This window comes from Myotis myotis, unplaced genomic scaffold, assembly GCF_014108235.1.
Source record: "Myotis myotis isolate mMyoMyo1 unplaced genomic scaffold, mMyoMyo1.p scaffold_m19_p_8, whole genome shotgun sequence".
Classification (NCBI taxonomy): Eukaryota; Metazoa; Chordata; class Mammalia; order Chiroptera; family Vespertilionidae; genus Myotis; species Myotis myotis.
The window spans coordinates 50,486,507-50,509,171 of NW_023416390.1; the positions used below are offsets into that span (position 1 = coordinate 50,486,507).

Genomic DNA, 22,665 nt, shown 5'->3' on the forward strand with positions numbered 1-22,665 from the left:
AATGGGAATAAAATAATTATTTTAAACAAAAATAAAATGCAAAAAACAAAAAGGTACTTGCTATATTTGAAGATAGCTATATTTAGTTTTAAACTTGTTCATCTTTGAGTCATTAGGTATTTGGTATGATGGAAGTATTAGAAATGAAGGAGAAACAAGAGGGAGAAATAATGAGAGAAGCAAAAGGGAAAGAAAGAAGCTGAGAGAAAAGAGGTTGAGAAAGCACATGTAAATCCGGCTAATGAGAACATATTTAACGTTGGACCACTAGATGGCGATATAATGTAAGGTGCTTCCTCGACTTTTTTTTTTTTTTTTAAACAAGCTATTTGCTGATTTGTATTAGGTACCATAGAGTGAGGCCGGGATGAAGCCGAGAGGATGCTGCAGAGGTCTCTGGTGCATGTGTGTATGTGTGCGTGTGTGTGTTTGTGTATGTGTGTTCTGCCCCAGTGAGACTGCAGCCCTTGTAAATCCTTGGTCACCTTTTACAAGAAGGAATCTGAACAATTGCAACTGAAGGCACGTTGTTATCTGGTCTCTGGGAGATGCAGTTCCTCATTGCGGATGGATAATTTTCTTTTAAATCAGGTAAGCCGTCTGGTTGTTTCGTTGCGATGTTAGACATATTCATTCCAGTTACTCCTTTGGAAAAAGAGCCCTTGGAAATACAGTTTGGGCTGAGCAGGAAGTCCATTTTTGTCTGTGAATTCGGACTAACTGTCCCCCTCCTCCCTCTCTTCTCCTCCCCTTCTCCTCCTCTTCCCCTCCCCCTCCTCTCTCAACCTTCCATGAACTGAAATCAGGTTTGTTTTGCAGCTCAGCATTTTGATACAAGATGGGATTCTTTGGCCTGAAATAGCTTGGAACCTGGCCAGTTCTTGCCTTTGCTTGCCTCGATCCTATTCAAGGTCTCCCTTGAAGCCCCCTCTGCACTGGGGCTTTGGTACTGCACTAGCTGGGAATAGAGGTCATGGTGTTCTTAAGGAGGGAGCACACATTAGATCTCAGTGTTAAGCCCAGGAAGAGAAGGCAGCGGCCGGCTGCTGGAGCCTAGCATTGCAGGGGTGCTCAGCCTCCCCAGTCTGAGGCTGGGCTTTGGAGGAGAAATGCCTCATGGCTTGGCTTGGGCGAGAAGGGGACAATGATCTCTCCCGCTAACTCCGATGGAACTGTGCTAACAAAGGAGCTAGAGGACAGTGGGCACAGAACCTTTCTGTGGAACCAGATGGGAAATACTGTTACTTTTAATTAGACAGAGGTCACCATCAGCAATGATACTGCAGATGCTGTTCCGTTCCCAATGTGAACGTCTTGCCTTTCCAAATGGCACAAGAAATGTCTCTGGGTGGATGGGAGGCTTTTCTGAACGTCTTCATTATCATGGATTCCCTCTCTCCTACCTGTTTGAGGCATGTGTGTGAAAACACCCCCACCCCACGTTTACTTCTCATGTTTCTTTTTGTTCCTTTCAGTTACTCACTGACAACTGTCACTCCTCTTTAACAAATGAGTCCAGATAGAGCGGTGGCAGGTGCTTTTTTAGGTGTCTGGTGAAATGATTAAAACCAAAGCAGGGTAACGTTCTGTCCATACGTGCATGTGACTAAATATTTCTGAGGTGCCAAACTTGCAAATTGCCAAATGCTGTTGCTATGACACTTATCAATGTGGCTTCCTTTTCTATGGATTGACAGGTTCACGTGCTGTGGGCAGGTTTCTGATGCGCTAGTGTAGTAACAGAACATATTTCTCCATAAAGCCCTTTAAATCATCCCAAGAGGGTGATGCCAGACAGAAATAGGAAAATTCCATGCTGAGGTTGGTGGATTCTGCTTTAGGAGCAGTGGGTACCTTTCCTATTGGCTGCAATACCTGGCAGGCCAGGGTGATGCAAGTGGAGGTTCTGCACGTCCCCGGGCGTCTGACACGTTCTTTCCCCTCCTCTGTGCATTTGGGAAGCAGAATAACTACGGTGAAAAACTCCTGTGACCCTCCTCTGTGGTTGCTGCTTTTGTAATTGCTATCGAGCCATTGCACCCTTCTTCTAGGAGCAGTGTTGCAATTTAGGCCTTCCTCCACAAAGCTCCTTGAAGAGATTTTTAGATGGTGTCTATTTTAGGAACATAATGTGTAGACAGGAATGGATGGCCACAGAGATTTACGGGAAAACAATTTCGTGGAGAGGTCGAAGTAACATTATAAACCACTAGAACAGAGCACAGTGGCTGGTTATATATCACATGAACCCAGCAACAGAATTAGATTCATTGAACTCACTGCAACTCGTTTGATGACTTTTGCTTTTTTCTTCCCTCTTAACATGGTTGGTCTGTTTTTTTTCCAAATATCTCTTTAGGTGGCCAGTGCATCTAGAATGCTCATACTGGTAAAAAATAACGCGTTGGATTTTGCAGCCAATACTAATAGTGTTCATTTACTTCCTGTGATATTTTCTATCTAGAGACTCGTTTATTAGGGCAGTTTCCCTTTAAGGCCTGGTCCAGAGGGTTTCTCCATGTATGGGAGGGGAGGGGAAGGCACACTTGGAGGCCTAATTAATTATACAGTATCTAAGAGGGCACTGGGGATTTCAGACAGGATTCTGCTTTATTAACCAGAGGTAGCAGGGTGAAGGGATGAACTAGAGACCCAGAAATAAACTCTCTGGCCACCAACCCAGGAAAACTCTGGATCTCCCAGAGGAGTCCCGTAAGAAACATTCTAGCTCCTTGTGTAGAGGGCCCTGTCAGGGAACCCAGCGATTCAGAGAGGGAAACATCAGAGCATCTTCTCTGGGGGTGGAGGGGAGAGCCTGGGGCTTGTTTGGGGTTATCCCTGGCGCATTACAGACCAGGCAGTCCTCACCAGCTTATACTGGTATGTGCTTGACACAGAAAAGCAGGCTTCCACCATTTAGCCTGGGGGCCCACACCCGGTGTTTTCCTCTGGGGCAGTTGGAGAGCGAATCCCGTCACTTCTTCCCTGTAAGTTCCAAAAGCAAAAGAAAGGCCTATTCTCTCAGCTACCTTGGGAGGGGAAGAGAGGAGGAAGAGGAGGGTGGGGGGAAGAGTGGGAACTGGCAATTGAAGCTCTCACAATCTTCAACGCAGGGTCCCGGATGCTGTGGCTGTGAAGTAATCACTTCCCTTTGAAATTCTGATTAGTCAATTAAGCTTGTTTCACAGCTCACTTTAAATTATTCTGGGATCGGGTAAAGGTAGGGGAGAGAGTTATTCTGAGAGCAACTCTGGTCAGAAAAATAAGCCAAATTTCCCCCAAACTGTGCCTTTCCAGCTTTTTCGTTTGGTCATGTTTCGAAGTTTCCAGCTATTAATTATTTTCTTTAACAAAAGATGTATAACATCTATTTGGTGCCAGCCACTATTTTAAGCAGCACTTTACAGATATTTTCTCATTTAATTCCATGAGGTAAGTGCTATTATTAATGATCGCTTTACAGAGGAGGAAACCAAGGCACAGTGAGGTGAAGTTAACTTGCCTTTGGGCAGACAGTTTGTAAGTGGCAGAGCTCAAACTTGAACCCAGGGAGTCTGGCTGGAGTGTCTGTGCCCTTGCCTCCCTAGCACCTGAGTGATGGTAGAGCTATGGCTTGGCCCCGACAGTCAGGACTGAGGTTGGTGCAGTCTGTACATGGCAGCTGTAATTCATCTGCTTTTGGACTCACCAAAATTTCAAAATACTTTCTTTGAATGAGTACAGATTCCCTAAATCTGCATTCATTCATTTTAAAAAACAACAACAAAAAACACCCCTGAATGTGCTCTCCTATAGCATAGGTCAGTCCCTATTGTAGGTGCTGGAATATGGTGAATAAAACAAAATTCCTGCCCGCATGGTGTTTTCAGTCTAGTGATGGAGGTAGGAAGTAGACAAATCAACGCGTAATGAAATACCAGTGAATATACTTTCTTTGACAAAAATATAGCAGGGTAAGGCGATGGTGAAGGCAAGATCGGCATGAAGGTGGCAAGACCCCTTTAGTCCTCTTGTTCTAGGACTTGTTCTAGAACAAGAGGACTAAAGGGGTCTGTTTGCCTGTGCACTTCAAAGCCCAGTAAGACAAGAACAAGAGTTTGCAGCAAATAAAGCAAGGTTTATTTTTAGAAAGTGACCCAAAGACAGGTTAGCTAATGCTCTAAGACCTGGCTCCCCAGTGGCCTCTGGGAATGGGCTAAGTCGTTAATACAGGAGTAAGGGTTGTGGTCTGGGTTGTGTTCTCTACTGCTTGGTTGGTGCAGGATGCGGGGTAGTTGATCAGTGCATCTGGTCCTGATGTCAGCCACGGCATTCCTCCCTCTGGTTTTGCCATTTTTCTGGGCGTGGAGCTGAAACACAACTTGAGGCATAGATGTTATCTCCTCTGGTTTGATCAAAACTCTGTCCCTGGGGTAAACAGACCCAGGCTTTGTTCCTAAGATTATTTTATCTGAATCCGAACCTCATTGTCCTGAGGGCTTAAGGAATAGGAATAAGTTAGTGATCCTGCAACAGAGAAGGAGATAGGTGAGTCGGCGTGCTGGGTGAGGCCAGTTTAAATCAAAAGGAGAAACGGTTATGCTAAAGAAATGAAGTTTCTACACTGTTACAAAAATGTTATTAAGGAGGAGCAGAAAGTGATTTTTATCTGAATGAGGTGAAAGAAGAGGGTTCAGGGCAGAGAAAAGGGAGAAACAGAGGTCCCAAAGGGCGCAGTGTCTCAGGGGTATAAGGAATGGCACCTGTTTTCTGATCCTGAGAGCAGAAGAAATGGGCCACAGGATGACCAGCCTGACCTGTGGAGTGGGTGAGTGTGCTCTAATTGTCCCTGCAGGGCTTTGACAAAAAAAAAATCAAGGAGTAATTTAATGGTGACAAGTTACTAAGTTAAACACACACACACACACACACACACACACACACACAGTCATTTTCACAAACAAAACAAGTTTTGGCAATTTTTTTAAAGTTCTTTGAAAAATGCTATGGTTCCTAGAATACAGTGAAATTGAAAGGTGTTTAAAAGACACTATTAATGAAAAAAATCTGTTTTAATTGAAATAATTGGTTAGATTGCTGTAAATTATCTGTTAAAATAAAAATAGTGCCCTGACCGGTTTGGCTCAGTGGATAGAGTGTTGGCCTGCAGACTGAAGGGTCCCAAGGTTCGATTCTGGTCAAGGGCATGTACTTTGGTTGCGGGCACATCCCCAGTAGGGGGTGTGCAGGAGGCAGCTGATCGATGTTTCTATCTCTCATCAATGTTTCTAACTTTCTATCCCTCTCCCTTCCTCTCTGTAAAAAATCAATAAAATATATTCTTTAAAAAATAGCCCGTGACCCATTCAGTCTTGTTTGCACTTAAGGCCTTACCCTGAGATGACTGAATTGAGAAGGTGCAGCCACAGCAGACACTGAGGATGGAATCCATCGGTACATTCCCTGGAGTGGTCAGGGCATTGCAGGGACTCAAATCATTTTCTTTTTTTTTTTTTTTAATATATTTTATTGATTTTTTTACGGAGAGGAAGGGAGAAGGATAGAGAGTTAGAAACATCGATGAGAGAGGACCATCGATCCGCTGCCTCTTGCACACCCCCCACCGGGGATGTGCCCGCAACCAAGGTACATGCCCTTGGCCGGAATCGAACCTGGGACCCTTCAGTCCGCAGGCCGACGCTTTATCCACTGAGCCAAACAGGTCAGGGCTCAAATCATTTTCTAAAAATTAATTAATATTAATGTGATGTCAAAGTAACATGATGACATATAAATATAAGCTTTTGTTTTTTCCCTGAATTGAACCTTTTGTTATTATATTTCTGTCTCTTCAAAATGTACCCTCTAACGGTTTATATTTTTATAGTTTCTGGCTCTTTGCTCCCACTCCTTCTCAGTTCCCTACCAACCTTACAGTTCCTCTCTGGCAAATGGGAGTTTCTATCTAACTTGGTTCTTGTTTTATTCCTCTAAGTGGAAAAGAACTTCTTGCCCTCTCATATGGCCTCTTCCTCCTTTGGCGCTCCATATACAACCTTGGCCTTAATTTTGATGCAATATGTATAATCTTTGGCTTTAATTTTTTCTTTTGTCACTTGTGTTTTTGATGTTATGAAATTGGGCCACAAATGGGCTGCCTGTCACTACTGGAGCCAATTAAGCAGAGATAGGGTTGAATCATGTATGAGCGTTAATTCCAATAATGCCTGCAGCATGTGAGAGCAGCAGGTCATCCACGAAAATCTACTCTACCTTTCCCCATAAGCCAGCTGCTTCTATTGGGTAGAAGGACAAAGATTACAAGGGAAAGTAGGAATTATAGGACCAGATTATTTTGTCAAAAAGGTTGTTAATCGCCCTAACCAGTTTGGCTCAGTGGATAGAGCGTCAGCCTGAGGACTGAAGGGTCCCAGGTTTGATTCCAGTCAAGGGCATGTACCACATCCCCAGTGGGAGGTGTGCAGGAGGCAGCTGATCGATATTTCTCTCTCATCGATGTTTCTAACTCTCTATCCCTCTCCCTTCCTCTTGGTAAAAAAAAATCAATAAAATATATATATTTTTTAAAAAGATTGTTAATCTTTCCATGATGATAGGCAGTTCTCAGAAAAGGAGAATGGATTGCATTCCGAGGTTAACTCCCATGTCTTGTGGAGTACACTCTCAGCCAGGTGTTAAAATGGGCTTTCTTTAATCAGAGCAGAACAGTCACGGTTAATTTAGCATGATTAATATTTCTTATAACTATAACTAATCCCCAGTACTCTATTTCTGCCCCTAACAGTTATATACATGAAATCGTTGCCAAATGCAAAGTCATGAAACTTTATATTTTTTTCTATAAGTTTTATAGTTTTAGCTCTTACATTTAATTAAGTCTATGCTCCATTTTGAGCCAATTTTTGTATATAATGTGAGGTAGGGGGTCTAACTTCATTCTTTTACATGTTGCTATCCAGCTGTCGCAGCACTGTTTGTTTAAAAAACTATTCTTTCCCCCTTGAATTGTCTTGTTAATCTTATTGGCTGTGCCATAGATATGTGCATCTATGTTTTAGCAAATTATTATTATTATTATTATTTTAAAATAGATTTTATTGATTTTTGCAGAGAGGAATGGAGAGAGATAGAGAGTTAGAAACATCGATGAGAGAGAAACATCGATCAGCCGCCTCCTGCACATCCCCTACTGGGGATGTGCCCGCAACCAAGGTACATGCCCTTGACCGGAATCGAACCCGGGACCCTTCAGTCCGCAGGCCGATGCTCTATCTACTGAGCCAAACCGGTTTTGGCGCAAATTATTATTAACAATACTTTTATACGCTGGGTGCTAGGGACAACTTTTTTATTTAAGAAAAGAGCAGTGATATTCTTCTTTCTTGAGAATTCACATAACTTTAAAGAGAAAGTTGACCCATATGACCTTAACTGTTAAACACTTTTTTGACCCAACTTCATGTCAAAACTTTCTAATTTAAAATATATTCATTTTTATTCTACTGGAAATTTAAGAAGATAATGATGTACAGTTCAGTAAGGACCTAATATTTTAGGAGAAAGATTACTAGTTATTTCTAAGAAACATCTCTAATGTATTGCACATGCTTTACCAAACTTACACAAACTTTATCCATGCCTTTTATGATATTTGTTGCTAGTCTGCTTTTTTCCCTTAATCCTCAATTGAAGATATTTTTTTTCCATTGATTTCTAGAGAGAGTGAAAGGGAGGAAGGAGGGGGAGAAAGAGAAACATAGGCGTGAGAGAGACAGATCAATTGGCTGCCTCCCACACACACCCCTACCAGGGCTGGGGAACCTGCAATCGAGATATGTGCCCTTGACCTGGAATTGAACCTGCAGCCCTTTGGTCCCAGAGCTGATGGACTCTAACCACTGAGATAAATGGGCCAGGATGCTAGTCTGCTTTTGTTCCACAAATACCATTAGAGGGAAATCATTGAACTAGAGATAGAAGAATTCCATTCATATTGGATTGATTGTTGCTGTAGCTTGCTGAGGCTGCCATGACAAAACACCACAGAATGGATAACTTAAGCGACAGAAATTTATTTCTCACAGTTCTCGAGGCTGGAAGTCCAAGATCAAGATGTGGGCAGGTTCATTTTTTTTTTTCTTTAGAATTTAGCAGAATTTTAGAAAAGTCATTATATACTCATGGAGAATCTACTATTTCCAATGAATAGTTTTTGTAAAAATTGTCTTCAGATTGAGAACAATAAAGAAAAACAACCAACCTATAAATACTATCACAATATGTACATAAAAATTTTAAATATATAGAATAGAACTTATCAAATTGGCAAATGAAGTTATAAAATTACCATCATTAGCAAATGTAATGACAACAAGAGTAAATTAACAATGTACGCTACTGAGCCAGAGTTGGCAGAGTGGGGCAATGAGGGTAATTACTAGTATGTATTGCATTTGGAGATGTGAAATTATTTGTGTTGAGTGTGTAGTGGGAGGAATCTGTGTGAAGGGTAATAAATGGTTAATGACAAGTCTTAGATTATTATATGACTTATTTTAAGCTATTATTAATAATTTAAAAATTAAAGAGAAATATTGAATAAAAATTTTAAAAAGAAACCAGATTTCAGGGTTTCTAATAATATATTCAGTGAGAAGGGAAAACTACGAGAGTTCTGTTACATAAAATATTTCAATCTAAGAAAGTCAGTGAATTTGAAAATCCTGAAAAGAGTTACTTTGAAACTTGACAAATGCTACCAGGCAGTACTTTTGATATTACCCTGGAATGTGATATGCCATTTTAAAAGGCCAGTGGTATTTTGGGCTATGTATGTTAGTGCGTTGGGACAAAACCAAAGAGGCAACAGGCTGGTTTTAGGTCTAGAACACTATAATGTATGCGCTACCTGGGCCTGGGCCGCGGCGTTTCAGGTTTCGGGTGATTTGAGAAGTCTGGAAGATTGCACACCATTTTTTAAAAAGGCATTTAGAGGATTAGAGATCAACCTGCATGAATGAAGAAAGAGTGCTTTTTGTAGAAATTCCAAAATGGGAGTTTGAATATAGTGAAGAAGTAAAATAGAAGCAAGCAAGGAAAAAGAAAATAAGAGGGTGATCTTCTCCATAAAACTCTCCATGGAATAACAAAGGGTAGGGTCCCAACGGCCTCTTCCTGGGCCAAACTTTATTTTACTGCTTTTCTTTACCTTTTTTTTTTTTTTCATTCCTAGGCATTTTTGTTTTACCCTCTTGTTTATGCATTTCACTTCTAACCCTCCCTCCACTCATTGAGTTATGTAAAAATATTCCACAGTTGTGTTCTCTGCATATTCATAGTCTTTGATTCATATAGAATATAATTCAAGAAAGAGAAAAATTATTGGCATGATTTCAACAGCTATTCTCAAAGCATAGTCCACAGACCCTCTTGAATTCCCTTGAAACATTTTAGGGAGTCCATCACATCAAACTATCTTCTTAATAATACAAAAACATTTTTTGCCTTTTTCACTCTATTGACATTTGCACTTATTATGCAAGAACAATTAAAACTCCTGGCCTTAACACTTGTCAAGATAGTGGCACCAAACTGTAGTAGTAGTCATTAATTATATTAGTCACTGCCATATATTCCCAATAAAAATAAGTAAGTAAATAAATAACATTAAAATCCAGCTTTACTAAATAAATGTCTTTGATGAAGCACTAAAAAATATTAACTCTATTTCGTCTAGACATGCAAGTGCACATATTTTAAATATTCTGTGTGCTGAAATGGAAGTACACATAAAGAATACCTGCCACATGCTAAAGTATGACAATAGTTGCCAAAAAAACCAAAAATCTCATGCACTGTTTGAGTTGCAAGCAGAACAAACTGCTTTTCTTTTTTAAAATATATTTTTATTGATAATTTTAGAGAGGGAGAGGGAGAGAGAGATAGAAACATCAATAATGAAAGAGAGTCCTTGATCAGCTGCCTCCTGCACGCCCCACACTGGGGATCGAGCCACAACCCAGGTATATGCCCTGACCAGGAATCGAACCGTGACCTCCTGGTTCATAGGTTGATGCTCAACCACTGAGCCACGCCGGCTGGCCATAGCTGCTTTTCTATGGGAAATCATTTTTACTTGAAAGAATGACTGACAGACAAATAATGGTTATTCATACTTGGTTATTCAATGGATGATTTTTAAAAAATGAATGAAGTGAGCCTATCAATAAAAAAAAAAATAACTGATAATATTTGTTACCAATGACAACATTTGAACTTTCAAAAGAAAAATTAGAATTTTGGAAAACTTGTATTTGTCACCATAAGCTCAACAACTTCTCAAAATTTACAGGATTTTCAGATGTGATTTGTGCTGATGTTAGCAGAAGGATAATGAAGTATTTCAATATTTCAAAGATCTGCATGACTTAGTCAACAGATACTTTACAAATGAGAAATGGATAATGATATAAAATCATGCATGGATAATGGATCCATTCAAAGTGCAAGATAAGCAAATAAATTTTAATGTAGCAGAAACAAGAAGTTTATTGATACGGTTTGAGATTCCACCTGTCTAGTTTTGCTAGGCTATCAAAGAAGACTATTCACACTTATGTGAAAAGGCTATTAAAACTTTATAGCTAGATATCTATATGTGACCAGATTTTCTTCATCAAGTGTAAATTATAACATTGAATGAAAAGCAGATTTAAGAATCTAGACATTAAGGCATATATTAAAAAGATTTGAAAATTTATGAAATAATGCCACTCAGATATTATTAGGGCTATGATTATTTTTCATCTAATATATTATTTTATTAGCATGTTACTGGTTTGTTATTATTTATAAATGAATTAATACATTTTTATGATTTCTCTATTTTAATTTCTAATAAAGTAAATATCAATAATCTTACCCCAAAATATGTGACTTGTGTTTAACAGGTAGTCAATATATATTTGTTGCTTCTGATTAATCACAGGAAGACTAGGAGGATGATAGGATATTTTTACATGTACAGATCAACTTTATTGTTTCAACCCTTTTTTTTAAAAAAATGTCAAATTGATTAGCACAAAGACACAGGCTAAATTAAAAAGATATCCTGCCCTAGCCACTTTGGCTTGGTGGATAGAGCATCGGCCTGTGGACCTAAAGGTCCTGGGTTTGATTCTGGTCAAGGTCATTACCTCCGTTGCAGTCTCCTCCCTTGCCAGGATCCTGGTCAAGGCGCGTACTGGAGGCAACCAATCGATGTGTTTCTCTCACATGGATATTTATCTCTGTTTTCCCTCTCTCTTCCACTCTCTCTGAAAATCAATGGAGAAATATCCTCAGGTGAGGGTTAAAAAAACTTCTATTACTAGAAGGCGACAATAATGTGTATTAAGGAAAATCAAGGCAAACATCAGGCATCATCTTTATGCTATTTTATTACCATTTCTCTGTTAGAGTGTCTAAGCAGATCAGTGCAATTGGGCATAAATTGGAAAGAAACAAATGAACAATGCAGATAATTATACAGTATTCATAAAGGGAGACAGTATAACTGCCTTCAGGTATATGCAGGTGTGTCTCAAGGAGAGCATGCAATTGGATCTTTTATCGCTGAAAAGAAAGGTCACTGGAAATGGGCATAAGCTATAGGAAGGGAAAGCTTCATTTGGTTTATTTCTTTTCTACTTCCAAAAATGATTTGATCTGAATTACAAAGTCAAATACAGTATAAATCAGAATAATAAAGGCCAAAAAGCCAAAAAGAGTGGTGAACTTGTTGCCAAATGCTGAAGTATAATGTGTTTTTTGTTGGATCTTGAGTTTAGCTTTGTGCTTATAACACTAAATGGATCATTGCAGATTACATAGACTCCCTTGTCTACACAGAAAAGTTATTAATTAAAGGGGAGCACACTGCAAGTCTCTGATGGTCCTACTTCCTCCAGCATCTAACTTAGCATAGTTGTGGTTTAATCGTTTCTTTGGTGCTTGATTGATTGGCTGATTGGTATTTAGTGATCATTTTTTATTTTCTTGTTGAACTTTATTCTACTATATGTATGCCTAGCAACTGCATGCCTATGCTAACTGAATAGAAATTTTTGGCATTTTTATCATATCCAACTTATTTTCTGGCCTTACTTTGAAACATCTAAAACACTAGACATTTTTATACCAAGATTCTTTGAATTTTGAATGTTATTCCTCATTTCTGCCAAAAGATTATATAACATACAAAACTGTGACTTTATGTGGAAAATAAATTTGGCTCAATATTATGGGCACAACTTAGTGTCGACTACACTAAAACTTGTTCTTTCTGGCAGATGTTATACAAGATCTAAAATGATCATTTAAAAGAACACTTTCAATCACTCATTAAATGGTTCAGAGCTTCCATTTGCAGGTCATCCATTCTGACAGACCTATCAGTATACCAGTCTCAAAATCAGTCTCCAAATGTAATCCTTCTCCTTCTCCTTCTCCTTCTCCTTCTCCTTCTCCTTCTCCTTCTCCTTCTCCTTCTCCTCCTTCTTCTCCTCCTCCTTATCCATCCTTTAAAACATAAAGCTCTGACAGCCCAACTAGAAATTTGTCCAAATGTTTGCAATTATATTAAAGACCATTTTTGAAAAAGATTTATCCTGGAAGGATTCTTTTAGTCTACTTTTATGAAAAAGTACATGGCTCAATTTCTCAGTGAGAAAGCATGTTGGGACAATAAATGTTTCAAATAAAATATCAGCCCTGCTGCCTGAATTCCTGTTTTTTGGGGGGGTTTTTTAAGCATTGAGTTGTGAACCAGTAGACCCAAATTAAAATATCAAACTTCCTACAAACTATCTTTCATCTGTGATACTTTCCACTCTTGAAACTCCATTTTTATTTTCCTCTTTGAGGTAGGCAGTTAACATTTAAGAATTTTTATAAGCAAAGCCATTTTACATTTTTAAAGTTTTGGTCAGGGAACACTGACCAAATTTCAAGGAATAAAAACACATTCAAGCTAGTATAAGTACAACGGGCTATTTATTGTAAGGATACAATTGGAAAGCATTTTGACCAAAACATAGCTAAGCCATAAAGAGCCTGAACTGGAACTGAGAAATCAGGAACCAAATCAAAATAGCCCTTTTTTTTTCTCTCAGTGGTTTCATGCTTGCTTCTTGTTCCTGCTTATCTCTCTTTTGCTGTTTTGGCTGGTGTCCTCTGCTTGCTCATGGCCAGATATCACTTCCCCACACTCAACTTTAGATCACTCAGTTCATGTTCCAACAACATTCTGACTCATTCAGTCTTACTCCAATTTAAACATTCTCTGGAAAGAGAATCCTATTGTCACAGTCAAGCTTATGGATTGGTTCCCCTCTGCTCTGTGTCCTCATTTAGTCTACCAGACTCTGGTTCTGGGAATGGGATGGGAACATGAGGTGGTACAAACACGGTTGCCTAGTTTCATCTTTCAGCATGATTTACACATGGGGCACAATTTCCAAAAATGTGTGAAGGCTGGGAAACACCTAAAGTTATTATAACAACCATTTATGGTTTATAAATGGTGTCATTGAAGCTGAGGGAGGTCAAGAGATTATTTTAATGTCACAATTTTTTTAAGAATTAGCACCGAAATGTGAACCAAGATATTCTCATTCTAAATTCATTGCTTTACCACTGAACTTTCATGGTTAAGAAAAATAAATCTCTGGCCTGGCCAGTGTGGCTCAGTGGTTGAGTGTCAACCTATGACCCAGGAGGTCACAGTTCCATTCCTGGTCAGGGCACATGCCTGCTCTAGGTCAAAAATGATTCCTTCCAACATTTTAATTAATTGAATCATGAATTTATCGTTAATCAACAAAATAATACTTGCATTAATTAATTCCTTACATATCAAAGACTTGTTTTTGATATTCGTTAAAGATGTTCACCCAGTCCATTATTCTATACTAGTGTCTCGCAATATTTTCCTATTGATAAAGTACAAGCCCTATATCCTAATCACCTGAACAGTTGTTTTGAGAACAGATTCTGGACCCAATTTCAGAGCTCTAAAACAAAACCTTAGGGTGGGACCTTAGACTATGTATTTTCAAAGAGCTCTCTAGATGATTTGTATATCCTCAAAGTTCAGTGTTTATTAGAAAAACAATAAGCATTATGCCATATAATTTTAGTTCACAAATATAAAAATATTCCCTTAATTAAATTTTTATGTTACAGTCTTGGATTTCAAAGAAAGGAGAATTTTTATCTGAATGAAGCTCTAAAAATTGTCATTGTGGCCATATGTTTTAGTTCTTTTAGTTTAATGATAATATGTGTGTTAGAATGAGATGGGAGACTAGGATAGTGATGTTGCTGTCTCATGACCTGTGTACTGAGCAGATGACCTAGGATAAGCCATTGATTATGAATTCATTCATTCATTCATTCATTCATTCATTCATTCAAAAAAACATTTACCGAACACAGTGCGGCACACATTTTGGTTCTCTAATGTGTCAGATAGAATGATGGTAGGTATATTTCTGGGGGATTTGGAGGAGAATATGGGACACAAGAGACTGAGTTGATTTCGTTCTTACTGAATAGTTGCACAATTTGCCTTTTCCTTAATGCTGAAGTTGTCTTTTCTCCCTTTCTCTTTGGCGGAGAAACGAACAATGGAGCAGCAGTAAAAAGGGTCTCAACTTGCTTATGCAGCTGGCAAGATTTATCAGTTTGTGAAAATGTCCAAAAGTGCTGAGTAATGCCTGCAAATGTAACAGGCAATCAGTCCCTTCTCTGCAGCTCAGTTAACGTCTCTACCAGCGCTATTCAATCCCTGGGTTTTTATAGCCCTGTTTCTAAGCCCTGTTTCTAAAATGAACCTCAAACTAAATTAAGCCCACAATAAGTTTAGCACTCATTTCTTTATTCAAATCGGTAGCATCAAAGTCTCTCCTGTAAGGCCCCTCTGCTTTGGTGAATAGATTAAAATATTTAAAAGTTCTATGTCTCTAATTTCAAAAACTTTCTAAACAATTTCCTAAGGTAAATACCTTTCCTTATAGCCAGTAATGTTAGATTAGTTATGTGAGTTTAAAAAAAAGAAAGGAAAAAAACATGTCTTTTTTTTCCTCAGCTGAAAACAAGCAGTGCTACTCCAGAAATGGTTTTATTTGTAGCCTCGCTGCAGCCTCTCTCTGCTGCATTGGTACGTAGCTTCAGAACTCTGCATTGTATAACTTGCCCCTTCAGTTAGTCAGCTGTTTCGTTCTCTTTCCCATTAAAATCATTGTTCAGGAGGGGATAAAAAACAAAAATATAATGCAGGCTAGCTCATTATGTCCTGATATCTGTTTTATGCAGCCTGTGGTGCAATAAAGTACTAGTAGCTGAAATAGAATGTAAATGTAGTTTGAGTTAATTTTGGTAAATTGTGCTATTTTAAGCACAAATCTTAGGAACATGAAATTTTAAACTTGGATTATTTGATTAGGAACGGCAAATAGAAGTATGAATGAACCAATAGATAATATAAAATATTAGGTTTTGGAATATTAAATATTAGGTTCTGAAGTTATAGAATATGTTTGGAGAATTTTGCTTAAAAGATGAATTTTAATGAACAATTGTCCAATTAACCAAAATATTTGGTACATATTACTCTTCTGGGTGATAGGGGAGGTAAAACAATTTTTGTAGCTATGTTCAGTGTACAATATAGTTACATTTTATAAGAAAATACCTGTCTCTGCACAGTGAGTGGTAGAGACAATACAATTGGACCTTGAATAACATGAGGTTAGGTGTACTAACCCTCCCATGCAGTCAGAAATCCATGTATAGCTTTTGACTCTCCCAAAACTTAACTACTAATAACTTTCTGTTAACAGGAAGCCTTACAATAAACAGTTGATTAACACAGGTTTTATATGTTATATGTATTATATACTGTATTATATAGAAAAAATCATGTATAAGTGTCCCTGAGCAGTTCAAACCTATGTAAGCTGTCAACTGTGTGACAAGGGAAGACTTTATGGCCTGACTGTGTATAAGGAGAGCTAAGTGTTGCCAATTCCTACTTTTTCTTATGCTTTTGCTAGGAATTTATTGCATCACCTCTAAGACTGAAGGGGAAATATAATTGCCTTATCTCTCAAAAATACATATAGGTTTATGATGCACACAGATGTTTAAGAGTATTTTTCTTTTTGTTTTATGGCTGTTTAGGTTTAGCAGTTTAATCCATAGTCATCTGAAATTACCTTCTTTTTCTTTCCTTGTGAAATATGCATGTATCAGACCTATGGCGTCAAGAGTGAAGTGATAAAACCAACAGAGGAGAAAAGTCATTGATGTAGAAAGATGCACTACCCAAACCTTTGAGAATAATCTCACATTGATAAATTTTATAATAAAATAAACCTAACCAATTAGCACATGAGCAAACAGATATGACCCATGCCAAGAACTGGATTTTCAAAATTGTCTATGTGAGATTTCTGTTAAAAATGGAAGCCAACGTCATTAGTATAAATATCATTATTTACACATATTGAAGCCACATGAAATTAGTTAACTTATTTGCCCTGTGATTTTGTTTTTCCTTTCCTCCAGATATAACTTCAAAAAAATGAGGTATTAGAGACCTCATAATTCAATTTGCTTGAACTGATAAAGGAAAAATTATAAGCACAGCACACACAAATTTATATTTCAGTAAACTATGTCACCACATAATGATTTTCTAATGGCTAAGGCTCTCAGTCTAAATGTAGGACACATATATTTCAGTACCTCATACTGTCAAAGCATCATTTTACTTAAGTGCAAGTTATGTCTTCCTGGGTTGAGTGGTTTCCGGAGTTCAGGAAACAATCCGATGGTATAGGTGAAGGCATAATCTGAAAATAGCAATGCGCATAAAACTGGACCCAATGAATTATTTTGCCAAATAAAACTTACCATATGGCAAAGAAAAATAGAATTTAAGACAGGATAATATCTATTAGAATTAACTTTGCATAAGAAAGTTCTGTGTGGAGCAAGAGTACAAGCCTATGGGCTACAACACCATATATATATAGTTAAGCACATTATGGGAACTGATTTGAGTGAGCTTATGTATTTTTTAAAATATATTTTAATTATTGATTTATGAGAGGAAGGGAGAGGGAAAGAGTGATAGAAACATCAACAATGAGAGAGAATCATTGATTGGCCCTCTCCTGCACTCTCCACACTGGGGATCTAGCCCGCAACCCAGGCATGTGCCCTGACCGGGAATCAAATCGTGACCTCCTGGTTCACAGGTCAATACTCAACCACTGAGCCATGCCAATCCGGCGGGCCTGTGTATTTTTTTAAATTCATCAAATACTGCCTCAAACATATTCCTAAACTCTGATTATATTCAAAGTTAACTTTGATGTGATGTAACATTCCAGATGTGACTGGAATGTTAGATCCCTATTGTGCTTTTCTAAACATTTAATTCAGTAGTTATACAATGAGGCAAAAAAACATGCCCCAAGCTGCACAATTTTATTAATAAAAGTGATGTGTTACATATTTCTTGATTCCAAGCATGCCTAGAATGTAGTGTTTTATTTTAGTTTACCATATCATGCTATTTATGTTAACTTTGCATTAGTATCTGAAGTTAATATAGACCTTCTATTCAACAGAGTAATTAATTGTGTAGTCTTAAACAATGCATTTTATAGATATTGGATTGTCAAAGGCAGTCATGGATTGAGTGAATTTTGTAGTTTGTGGTTTATTATTAGAATGTCCTGAAACATACTCGTAAAAAACACAAACGAAGAGGTAGACATATGTTAGTTATGTGACCTTATTTTAAATGTAATCTGCATTTACCATGAAAACTTAGGGGTGGATAATAAAGTTATTAAAGAATGTAAATGTTTTAAACACATGTATGAAGTATGCTGTTTAGTTAATCCCAATTGTAGTACTAAATATGGATATTATTATAAACCATATGAAATACATATCATAAACATACTAAACTAAATTATTTCTAAAAAAAGAAATTTATAAAGCAATATTTCCTAGGCTTGTGAAATTCTATGTACAGCAATTTCTTCCTTGGGTGTTAAAAAAAAAAAGAGTTCTGTGAGATCTCAACTGTAAGAATAACATTGTACCTGGTCATTTTTGTTATTAGTGGCAGTAACAGTCTTTTATAAAGGGGGTGGCGGAAACACCACAAAAGCACCTCAAATACTTCTCCACGATTTGCCAGGCCCAGATGGTGTATGTCCCAGAATAGCAGAGGGACTCTACAAGGAGCTGGCAGTCATTTTGGCAGCAGTCTATTTTCTCCTCAGTGTGAAAATCAAGCCCTCTTAAATTGAGAATTGCAGGCATATGCATTTTCTCCACCTCAAATTATATAGTATAAGGTGGTCAAGATCCATAAATATTGTATGCTTATATTATAACTTTGGTGTTAGGAAACCTTTGGGGAGATTAAGTGGGACAGGTGAATTACAGAAAGTGATTGGCTCAATTGATAACTAAAAATAACCAGGTTTAGCAAAATTTTTTTAAAGTTTTAGAAGTAAAATATAAATTGACTGTGGAAATATAGTTCATCAGGTTTCAAACCTGTATGATACAATTTCTAAATTCAAATATTATGAGTATTTTCTTTTTGGTCTCTTGTTTTTCAGATTTTTAAAGATCGCCTCTATTTCTGCCAAAATACTTCATTTACTAGATTTGTTTTGTGTTTCTCCAAGGAATACAATTCATTGAGTGAATACTAATTTAATATGGCTACTGTGATATATTTGCATACACTTTATTTAAGTTTACAGTCATTTTAGTACTTGAAAATTATTTCAGAATTGTTCGAAACTGGCAGGCACTGGTTTGGGAATCAGGAAATAAAAGTCCTGATTTCAGTTCTATCATTAATAAGCTGTGTGACCCTGAACAAATCACATATTTATTTTGGTGGTAGGAAGCACACAAATTCTAAACAGAGAGATGTCACTTTGTTCTCTGTTAAGCGAGAGGGCTGGATTTGATGATCTCTAACTTGGCTCTCAATGTTTGCTATTTCTTGATTTTATGATTTACTTATCTTTGTCTGATTTTCTTAAACTAATTTATTTAACATTTCAGAAGTTCAAAGGTTGAAGCTAACTAAATCTTCTCTTCAGAAAGCCTGTGTTGTAAACTCTAATGACCTGCTCCACATCAACATCAAAATACGATTACGGTACATTACGGATTACATATATACTCTCGTCAGAAAGGAAACACTTACAGGCTATAACCCATGACATTCTGAGACAACATATTTAATTCACTCATCAACTAGTCCATTTTTTTTCTTGTAAATTTCTTGCAGGGTCACATAAGGCATTAAATAATAGCAATATTCTAATAGATCACAATAGCAGCAGTAGAAGCTTGGATGAAAAGATGAAATAATTGTCTCAGCATTGTTGGGGGAGAGGAATGGAGAGAGGGGATTACTTTTAGGTTTTAAAAACAGCATGGAATTTAAGGACATTGTTAAACAAACCAACAAGCAAACAAACAAAAACAATTCCCATGAAAAGTTACTGGATTATGTTACTAAATCCACGATGGCGTCAGAATGCAAAGTTGTGGATGTTGGAAGTCTCTTAAGGGCATCATATAAAGACCACCCCTCTTTCTCACATGGATTCTGAACAAAGGCAAAAATTAAACTGAAGACTAAGACAGATATGTAGCAGAGTATCATCTTGTAACCTCATAGAGGTGTGTTTGTCGAGTGTAGCTTTGTGTGAAAACCCAAAAGGACTGTTAACCAAACTCCAGAGTTAGACAGATCTGCCCATGCAGGCCTGAGTAGTCATGGCCAGAGGTGCTCCCCAAAAGAAGTAGAATAATAATTAATGTATAAATGGCCATATTCAAGTACAAAAGCATTTATAAGATTAAGACCTTTGTGTGAAATGCCACAATGAAAATGAAATACTCCATTCTGAGCTATTATAGATATATCTATGTGGTTGGAAAAATACAGATGCCCAAAGCAGTCGGAACTGTGAGACCTCATTAGTTATGCTTACATTAAATGAAGCTTCTCCATCTGTGCTATGAAGGTAACCAAAACCATACTGCTCACCAAGCCACTTCAGGACAAAGTCTTTTGGCTGTGATAGATGATTACTCAAGTCCAACATGTAATACATGTGTAATCGCTGCGAAAGAGAGATATGAAATGTCCAGAAGAAAAACCTCATCCAGACTAAAATATTTATTATAGTGGTAAATGGAATGGAATAGGAGTGTCTTAGAAGTGATGCAGAACATTATCATTAGTAACTTTTGTATCCGACAACCCCCCTGCAAATGTGTAGTATTATTAAAATAGCATTCTAATGTTACTGACTGTCTCCTCCTCTTTTACACCAGTTTTATATCACCAGCATGTATTGTTGCTTTTATTTATTATTTGTACATTCTAATAAATTTCCTCCTCTTATTCTTCGTTCACCCATATTAAGTAATATTGATCATAGTATTGCTTTACTTTACTATTTCTTTCCACTCACAAATTCTACTTTGCTTATTTATAAAAGAAAATTTTTCCCACAGCCTCTGGCTTCCATTTATTTTCTTTTGGATTTTTTTTCTTCTTTAGGAGTTCTTTTCTAATTGGTTTCTACTTTAGTTTTGCTTGTCTTTTTTTTTTTTTTTTTTTTTTTAAAAAAAAAAAAGATCATCATTTTTCTATTGCCCACTACATTACTTATTCCCAATATCCTTTTGTTGTTCTTTCAAATTTGCTGTCTGTTAATGTATGCTTCCTTTTATTTTTATGTTTCTAGCTATTGTTAGCTCTCTCTCTCTCTCTCTCTCTCTCTCTCTCTCTCTCTCTCTCTCTCTCTCCTCTTCTCTTTTTTATTTTTTCTAAGTGCCTGTCATTATTCATAAGGGAAATATGCCATCTCTTTGAAGTATTTTCTCACCAAGAAAGTTATGTTGCTTTTCTCTTTTGAAAGGGCTCCTCTGTCAATCCAAACACATATTTAAATGCTTGTTCTCATATACAGAGAAAGGTGAAAGCCAAAACTACAGATTCTGTGAGGAGTCTCTCTCCCATATCTAATGAGGTATAATTTCAGAAATTAGGACCATTTAAAGTATTCAGTAAAAAATTTTACACTAAAGAGTGAGGTATGCCCGGCCAGCGTGGCTCAATGGTTGAGAGTCTACCTAGAAACCAAGAGGTCCTGGTTCGATTCCCGGTCAGGGCACATGACCAGGTTGCAGGCTTTACCTCCCTTGCAGGAGGCAGCCAGTCAATGATTCTTTCTCATCATCGATATTTCTATTTGTCTCTCCCTCTCCTTTCCTCTCTGAAATCAATAAAAATACATTTTTTTAAAAAGTGAGGCATATCACCCTAACTGGTTTGGCTCTGTGGATAGAGCGTCGGCCTGCGGACTTAAGGGTCCCAGGTTAGATTCCGGTCAAGGGCATGTGCCTTGGTTGCAGGCTCATCCCCAGTAAGAGGTGCGCAGGAAGCGGCTTATCGATGTTTCTCTCTCATCGATGTTTCTAGCTCTCTATCCCTCTCTCTCCCTTTCTGTAAAAAAAATCAATAAAATATATATTTTTTTATATATAAAAAGAGTGAGGTATAATGTAGATAGAAAACACAATTTATTTCTGTATTTTTAAGCAATGTACAGATTTTAAATACAATTCAGAATTTTTTCTATAATATTACTGACAAAGTGTTAATATTCATTATACTTAACAGTTTTTAGATATTCCATATGAAACATTTTTTAAAATTTTATTCTTGTAATTACTGTAATACAGAGTTTATTCTTAAAACGATTTGAATATAAGGTATACTTAGAGTTAAGAAACACTTTCATTAACCTCAATATAATATCATTATAATATGGGTTAAATTGCTCACATATAAATGTTATCCCAGTATTTGATAAGACTAAGCTTAAATAAACAAATCATTGGAAAAAATATATTAATCTATTATTTGGAAATTTTGAACACTTTGATTTACCATGGCTTCTACAATAAAGAGGAATTTAAGTCGGAGTTTATTTTAAGAATTTTCTGTTATTTTTGTTTGGTTGATTTTCCGTATGAAGTTTCAAATAAGTTTGTATAGTTCTAAATTTTCTGTTATTTTTATAGGGGCTACATTTAAATTATCCATCAATTCAGGAAAATTTCATCTTTATTATATTGTATTTCTATCCAAGAATAAGATGTGCCTTTTCATCCATTTATATTTCTTTTCAGTTTATTCAAAACTTAAAAAAAACCTCTTATTTTATTTATAAAATTTTCATCAAATGTATTTTCCCCTTTTAAATAGATTTGTTTTGGTTCATAGCAAAATTGAGTAGGAATTAGAGTTCCTATATATGCCCAGTCCCCCGAAAGCACCATCCACCATCCACAGTGCACACCAAAATGCCACATTTGTTATATCGATGAACCTACAATGAGACATCATTATCATTCAAAGTTCATAATTTACATTAGGGTTCACTCTTGGAATTGAACGTTCTATGGGTTTGGACAAATATATAATTGCCTGTATCCACCATTACAGTATCATACAGAAATTTTTCACTGCTCTAAAAATCCTCTGTGCCTTAGCTA

The 22,665-nt window shown here is 37.1% G+C and overlaps 1 protein-coding gene across 1 annotated transcript in view; it reads left to right on the plus strand.

Annotated features, from left to right (window-relative positions):
• The first annotated feature begins 368 nt into the window (after positions 1 to 368).
• The window catches only part of LOC118662034 (sodium channel protein type 1 subunit alpha), a 99,823-nt gene continuing 77,526 nt past the window's right edge, over positions 369 to 22,665 (plus strand). Inside the window, exon 1 of the mRNA XM_036320647.1 lies at positions 369 to 591. The gene's annotated coding sequence lies outside the window, so the exon portion shown is untranslated. The remainder of the gene's footprint in view (positions 592 to 22,665) is intronic.